Genomic DNA, 7,769 nt, shown 5'->3' with positions numbered 1-7,769 from the left:
TGGGAAGCATCGGCGTCAACATGGGTCAGCTTCTATGTGGTACGTTTTCGAAACCTTGTAGAGGTCCATGACCCAACGAATTGAGTCTGTTCTCAGGGCAAAAGGGGGTCCAACTCAATATTAGGATGTTGGTCCTAATGTTTTGTACACTCAGTGTATATCAGCATCATTTGAGTGTTTGATTTTGTGTGTGTAGTGAGAGGGTCTGAGGAGCCACCAAACATTATCTTCAATTTTTAAATGTATTTAACATCCACAGCATAACCCTGTATTATGTTTTCCTAGCCCCAACCCATATTGGATCAACCCAATGAGCAACTTTGGTTTTAGAAGTGGGGGGGGACATAATTATTCTTATATTTTTTTATCCAGTCGGATAAACACTCAAAACAGCCTACCCGACAGGGGGGACAATTAACAATTTCCCAGTGAAAGTTGTGCCCCTGGCCACAACTTCTACTACTTATGTTACTATGTTTTGTGATTTCTGTGTTTGGCCTGGTATGGTTCTCAATCAGAGGCAACTGTCAATCGTTGTCCCTGATTGAGAACCATACTTAGGTAGCCTGGTTTCACTTTTGAGTTGTGGGTGATTGTTTCCTGTGTCTGTACCATACGGGACTGTTTCGATTTTCGTTTGTGCATTCACGTTATTTTGTATTTTTGTAGTGTTCAGTTTTTATATTAAAATGGACACTTACCATGCTAAACATTGGCCCTCCGATCCTTCCTACTACTCCTCTTCGTCAGAGGAGGAAGACGAAAACCCTTACAGGTTTTGTGAATGCTGTTGTGATAAACACAACAAGAAGTGCAGGCCTCAGTAGCTCCATCTTTTACAATTATTTTCTGATTTAAAAAAAAAAGGTCAAAAAATCTAAATATTGTTTACTCTGAGTAGAGGTCCTGTATGAGCCTACTGTGGAGGAGAACATAAAATGAACAGACATCCAAAGCTGGTGCTAATATAGCCAGGGTCAATGAGTAACATATTGTCACATACCAGGATCCAGGGAAATCTGTTGTTTTACAGGGTCATCCATAGTAGTATGATGCCCCTGGAGAAAATTAGGATTAAGTGCCTTGCTCAAGGGCACATCAACAGAGGTTTTTCCTTATCGGCTCGTGTAATTGAACCACCAACCTTTCAGTTACCAGCCGAATGCACTATCCGTTAGGCTACCTGCCGCAAGGCATGTCTACACATTTTGAATCATAAATTAGTTGGTTTCAGGGAATTTCCATGATATATTGTTGGCTAAGCTTGTGGTTTAAATGATTATCGTCACTAGTTTGAGCTAGTGAGGCTAGAACCTGACTAATCAAATAGTTCAAACTATGTAAAATAAAACCACAGTGTTGCTTCTGGCAAATATATAAATCCTTCTAGTGACAGATATCGTAGCAGCTTTTTTCATTTTCAGATGTTTCAACACAATGGATCTCTTCAACAAAGGAGGGGCTGCCTAGATGATTTACTAATTTGTTTACACTGGAGTTATTTCAGTTTTGGAGTTCAGAGAGGCACATTTTCAGTGATGAAATGGCAGATGGGTGTTACACACAGTCAGAAAGCCTATTCTACTGTAGTGGGAAATATCCGGCCAAGTCATCCTCCTGCAACATTCCAAGGATTAGATGGCTGCCCAACCCTTGGTTTACTCATTGACACTGGCTATATTAACTCCAGCTTTGGATGTCTGTCCATTTTATGTTCTCCTCCACAGTAGGCTCATACAGGACCTCTACTCAGAGTAATCTATATTTGATTTCTGATTCTTTTTAAATCAGAAAATAATTGTAAAAGATGGAGCTACTGAGGACTGCACTTCTTGTTGTGTTTATCACAACAGCATTCACAAAACCGGTAAGTGGGTGAACATTTTGATATTTTCCTTCCTTTTCCATAATTAGTAGTAGTTGTGGCCAGAGGCGCAACTTTCACTGGGAAATTGCTAATTGTCCCCCCTGTCGGGTAGGCTGTTTGGAGTGTTTATCCGACTGGATAAAAAAATAAATAATAATAATTATGTCCCCCCCCACTTCTAAAACCAAAGTTGCTCCCCTGGTAGTGGCTATCGTTACAGTATTTTTCAGGTGCTGTTGTCTTGTGTTTTGTTCACTCCACAGTTTGGCAGGCCTGGACACCATAATGGCCATAAAGCATCACATCCATTGGAATGGTTGAAATGGTACGAGCGGGGTCACTCTTCTGAGGATGTCTTCAGACACAGCAAGGGAAGAGGCCCGGGATCACCAAAGTTCTTTGATTCTTCAGTGTCAATGGAGTCTTCCTCAGAATCTTCAGAATCCAACCAGTCCTCAGAATCTGATGCATCAAGTTCAGAGGAGATCTTCCCTGAGAGGACGACACCTGGACCAATTGCTCCAGCCACAGTGAACCCACCCACTGCTGCCAGGTCAACTATCCCACCGGTGATAGAAATGTCCACAAATGGGCTAGTCATCAATGAAACGACACCTTCACCAGGGGGCGTTACTGCATGTGTCACTGAGGACATTCTAACTCCAGCTCCGCCAACTCCCGCTCCAGCAACTCCCCCTCCAGTCACAGAGAGCAGAGGAGACCGTCTTTAAATGTTTATAAATACTAGTCAGAATTCAAGCTACATTTTTCCAGTTTATCATTATTTGTTGTATGGAAAATGTACTTGAATATATTTACAGTTTTTAATGGATTTATAGCTTTTGTTGTCAGCTTCAGAATAGTATTATAGGTACATTCCCAAATGGAAAAGAGTAATGAAAAACAAATAAGAATCTTGTATGGCATAAGAATATTTTTTTTATACAAAAATCGAATGAGTATCTGGTAAGATTTTGTGTGTTTTGCGTTATGTCAGTAGTGTATTTGAATATGTCTTGACTTATATGACTACTATGACATACACAATTGTGGTGGATTTTCCACATCAGGGGTCTCTAACCTATTCCAGCATGAGAGCATTCTTTTAACATTCAAATAGGCACATTCTTCTCTTTTCCTTCATCCTTGCAAGTCTTCCCTAGGTCCTTGCTGTACAACATGTTTTCTCTCAATATACTTGGTAAAATGATGGTTAATAAACAACTCTAAGGGGCCCCCCCTAAAATGCTATTTGGTATTTTCCTGAATTCTGTTTTCTCTATTAGTTTTTTCCTGGTTTGGGATTTCTTAAAAAAACATGTACTCTCACTATTACAATTACTTATAGAGAAACAACTCATGTGTAGCGATTCTCGTCCTCGTCTGTGGATGTTCTGAGTCCATACCAATTCTTAAATCACAACAGAAGATCATTTTTTACAAAAAAAATAAAAAAAAAAATGTTGTATAATTCCCCTATAAATGCGCAACTAGCAAGAGATGAATGTGTTGAGTTGGGATATTGGGAGACCCAGAAAAGAACGGGCCTAAGGTACTCTGGGCAGAGGAACATTTTGAGCCAGGCTACTCTCACGAGATCATAGACGCACGGTTCTTTTTACAGGTCTCCGAAGTTAATCATCAAATATTAAACCAGGAGACGATTTAACTTTGCTATCAGGGTTCCCCAGGTAGCGAAGGGAATGGCGTCCCTTGAGAGGGCAAGAACGAGATGCATGTTAGGGGCAGTACAATATTATCATAAGGAGACGTGTACATGGAATACAGAGGAGGAATGGAGGGAAAAAACAGGCAGAGGAGGTCGAAGAGGGTGAGATTGAATCTGTTAAGAATGGCGGATAAAAGGGAGCTGGTTTGTTAAAGAAGAATGGTAGAAAGTGTTAGCAGTGTGAGCTGTACGCCGGATCGAAGACAGGAGGAGAAATGGAAGTGAGGGCGAATTATCGGAGGTGGTAGGAGTGGTGAAGTTCTTGGAGCCCGAGGCTTGTACCGAGGGTCAGGATAAAGATGAGTCTGTGACGGTAGGAGTGACATTTTTTGAAAAAGTGGACCCTTGCCTTTTGGCTGATCCATTTGTGGTTTCAGGGTGGGTGAAAACAGAGTTGGGTGCTGTAGAATCGGTGAAGGTGTCACGACTTGTTCGGGCGGTGTTCTGCGGTCGACGTCACCGGTCTTCTAGACATTGCCGCTTCATTTTCATCATTCCATTTGTTTTGACTTGTTTGCTTCACACCTGGTTTGTATTTCCTAATCACACTGCATGTATTTATTCCTCTGTTCCCCTCCATGTCTTTGTGTGAAATTGTTTTGTGTTACGTGGTGTTTTGTATATAGCTGGTTTGTTCCGTGTATGTTGTTCACGTAGATGGTTTGTTTGTTTAAAACTATATATCAGGTTGTGATTTCTCGCGCTGTACACTTTGCCTGCCAAATAAAGTGTGCGCTTGTTTCACAACTCTCTGCTCTCCTGCACATGACTTCTTCACCAGCAGCTCCCAGCCTTAACAGAAGGTAACCAGAAGTGGTCTTGTGATAATTGTTTGTGTTTCTGCTGGTCAGAGGGAGCAGACAGGCACTCCACATCAAACGAATGGGGACAAGAGATGTGAACTGTTTTGCTCTCAAGAAAAGGGCGCCGTTGAAAGGAATGATTGTTTTAGACCCCATCATAGCACTGAGACTGCACTTGTGAAGGTGGTAAATTACCTTTTAATGGCGTCAGACAGAGGCTCTGCATCTGTCCTCGTGCTCCTAGACCTTAGTGCTGCTTTTGATACCATCGATCACCACATTATTTTGGAGAGATTGGAAATACAAATTGGTCTACACGGACAAGTTCTGACCTGGTTTAGATCTTATCTGTCGGAAATATATCAGTTTGTCTCTGTGGATGGTTTGTCCTCTGACAAATGAACTGTAAATTTCGGTTCCTCAAGGTTCCGTTTTAGGACCACTATTGTTTTCACTATATATTTTACCTCTTGGTGATACATGTATTACATAAAGATGGCAAGATGCAGTAGATGATAGAGTACAGAATATACATATACATATGAGATGAGTAATGTAGGGTATGTAAACATTATATTAAGTGGCATTGTTTAAAGCGGCTAGTGATACATTTTTTCCATCAATTCCCATTATTAAAATGAGCTGGAGTTGAATCAGTATGTTGACAGCAGCCACTGTTAGTGGTGGCTGTTTAACAGTCTGATGGCCTTGAGATAGAAGCTGTTTTTCAGTCTCTCGGTCCCTGCTTTGATGCACCTGTACTGACCTCGCCTTCTCGATGATAGCGGGGTGAACAGGAAGTAGCTGGGGTGGTTGTTGTCCTTGATGATCTTTATGGCCTTCCTGTGACATCGGGTGGTGTAGGTGTCCTGGAGGGCAGGTAGTTTTCCCCCGGTGATGCGTTGTGCAGACCTCACTACCCTCTGGAGAGCCTTACGGTTGTGGGCGGAGCAGTTGCCGTACCAGGCGGTGATACAGCCCGACAGGATGCTCTCGATTGTGCATCTGTAGAAGTTTGTGAGTGCTTTTGGTGACAAGCCGAATTTCTTCAGCCTCCTGAGGTTGATGAGGCGCTGCTGCACCTTCTTCACAACGCTGTCTGTGTGGGTGGACCAATACATTTTGTCCGTGATGTGTACGCCGAGGAACTTAAAACTTACTACCCTCGCCACTACTGTCCCGTCGATGTGGATAGGGGGGTGCTCCCTCTGATGTTTCCTGAAGTCCACAATCATCTCCTTTGTTTAGTTCACTTTGACTTTGAGTGTGAGTTTACTTTCCTGACACCACACTCCGAGGACCCTCACCTCCTCCCTGTAGGCCGTGTCATCGTTGTTGGTAATCAAGCCTACCACTGTAGTGTCGTCTGCAAACTTGATGACGGAGGTGAGTGCTACGGGGCGGTAGTCATTTAGCTCAGTTACCTTAGCTTTCTTGGGAACAGGAACAATGGTGTCCCTCTTGAAGCATGTGGGAATGGCAGACTGGGATAGGGATTGATTGAATATGTCCGTAAACACACCAGCCAGCTGGTCTGCGCATGCTCTGAGGACGCGGCTGGGGATGCCGTCTGGGCCTGCAGCCTTGCGAGGGTTAACACATTTAAATGTTTTACTCACGTCGGCTGCAGTGAAGGAGAGTCCGCAGGTTTTGGTAGCGGGCCGTGTCAGTGGCACCGTATTGTCCTCAAAGTGAGCAAAGAAGTTATTTAGTCTGTCTGGAAGCAAGACATCCTGGTCCGCGACGGGGCTGGTTTTCTTTTTGTAATCCATGATTGACTGTAGACCCTGCCACATACCTCTTGTGTCTGAGCCGTTGAATTACAACTCTAATTTGTCTCTATACTGATGCTTAGCTTGTTTGATTGCCTTGCGGACGGAATAGCTACACTGTTTGTATTCGGTCATGTTTCCGATCACGTTAAAATCAGTGGTTTGTGCTTTCAGTTTCGAGCGAATGCTGCCATCAATCCACGGTTTCTGGTTTGGGAATGTTTTAATAGTTGCTGTGGGTACGACATCGCAGATGCACTTTCTAATGAACTCGCTCATCAGCGTATTCGTCAATGTTGTTGTTGGACGCAATCCTGAACATATCCCAATCCATGTGATCAAAGCAGTCTTGAAGCGTGGAATCAGATTGGTCGGACCAGCGTTGAACAGACCTGAGCGCGGGAGCTTCTTGTTTTAGTTTCTGTCTGTAGGCTGGAAGCAACAAAATGGAGTCGTGGTCAGCTTTTCCGAAAGGAGGGCAGGGGAGGGCCTTATATGTGTTGCGGAAGTTAGAATAACAATGATCCAGGGTTTTACCAGCACTGGTTGCGCAATCGATATGCTGATAGAATTTAGGGAGTCTTGTTTTCAGATTAGCCTTGTTAAAATCCCAAACTACAATGAATGCAGCCTCAGGATATGTGGTTTCCAGTTTACAAAGAGTCAAATAAAGTTTGTTCAGGGCCATCGATGTGTCTGCTTGGGGGGGAATATATACGGCTGTGATTATAATTGAAGAGAATTCCCTTGGTAGATAATACGGTCGACATTTGATTGTGAGGAATTCTAAGTCAGGTGAACAGAAGGACTTGATTTCCTGTATGTTGTTATGATCACACCACGTCTCGTTAATCATAAGGCATACCCCCTCGCCCCTCTTCTTACCAGAAAGATGCTTGTTTCTGTCTGCGTGATACGTGAAGAAACCAGCTGGCTGCACCGACTCCGTTAGTGTATCTCGAGTGAGCCATGGTTCTCGTGAAGCAAAGAATGTTACAGTCTCTGGAGTGGAAGGCAAAACACCGGATCCGCTTCGGGAAAGTCATATTCCTGGTCGTAACGATGGTGAGTTGAAGTTGCTCTTATATTCAGTAGTTCCTCCCGACTGTATGTAATGAAACCTAATGAAACCAATGTAAGAAATAACACGAAAAAAACAAAATACTGCATAGTTTCCTAGGAACGCGAAGTAAGGCGGCCATCTCTGTTGGTGCCGGAAATCGTAGGTACTAAGGTTTTGTTACACTGGTGGTTGTACAGTCATCTCAAATAAAAGGACCTCTGTGTTACTTTGGACCCTGATCTCTCTTTATTTCCGTTGTTTTGTCATTATTTAGTATAGTCAGGGCGTGAGTTGGGGTGGGCAGTCTATGTTTGTTTTTCTATGATTTTGGGATTTGTATGTTTCGGCCTAGTATGGTTCTCAATCAGAGGCAGGTGTCATTAGTTGTCTCTGATTGAGAATCATACTTAGGTAGCCTGGGTTTCACTGTTTGTTTGTGGGTGATTGTCTATGTTAGTTGCTTGTGTCAGCACAGGTCTCATTTATAGCGTCACGGTCGTTTTTTGTTTATTGTTTTTTGTATAGTTTGTATTCA

The 7,769-nt window shown here is 43.0% G+C and overlaps 1 long non-coding RNA gene across 1 annotated transcript; it reads left to right on the top strand.

Annotated features, from left to right (window-relative positions):
• Positions 1 to 1,467: 1,467 nt before the first annotated feature.
• LOC135571294 (uncharacterized) lies at positions 1,468 to 3,118 on the top strand. The gene is made up of 2 exons (XR_010463705.1): positions 1,468 to 1,867; positions 2,131 to 3,118. It is a non-coding gene; the product is annotated as an uncharacterized LOC135571294 (long non-coding RNA).
• The last annotated feature ends 4,651 nt before the right edge of the window (positions 3,119 to 7,769 follow it).

The sequence above is a fragment of the Oncorhynchus nerka genome, linkage group LG4 (assembly GCF_034236695.1).
Source record: "Oncorhynchus nerka isolate Pitt River linkage group LG4, Oner_Uvic_2.0, whole genome shotgun sequence".
Lineage (NCBI taxonomy): Eukaryota > Metazoa > Chordata > Actinopteri > Salmoniformes > Salmonidae > Oncorhynchus > Oncorhynchus nerka.
Note: the sequence above shows the minus strand (reverse complement) of the source record. Positions and strands in the feature narration are given on the sequence as shown.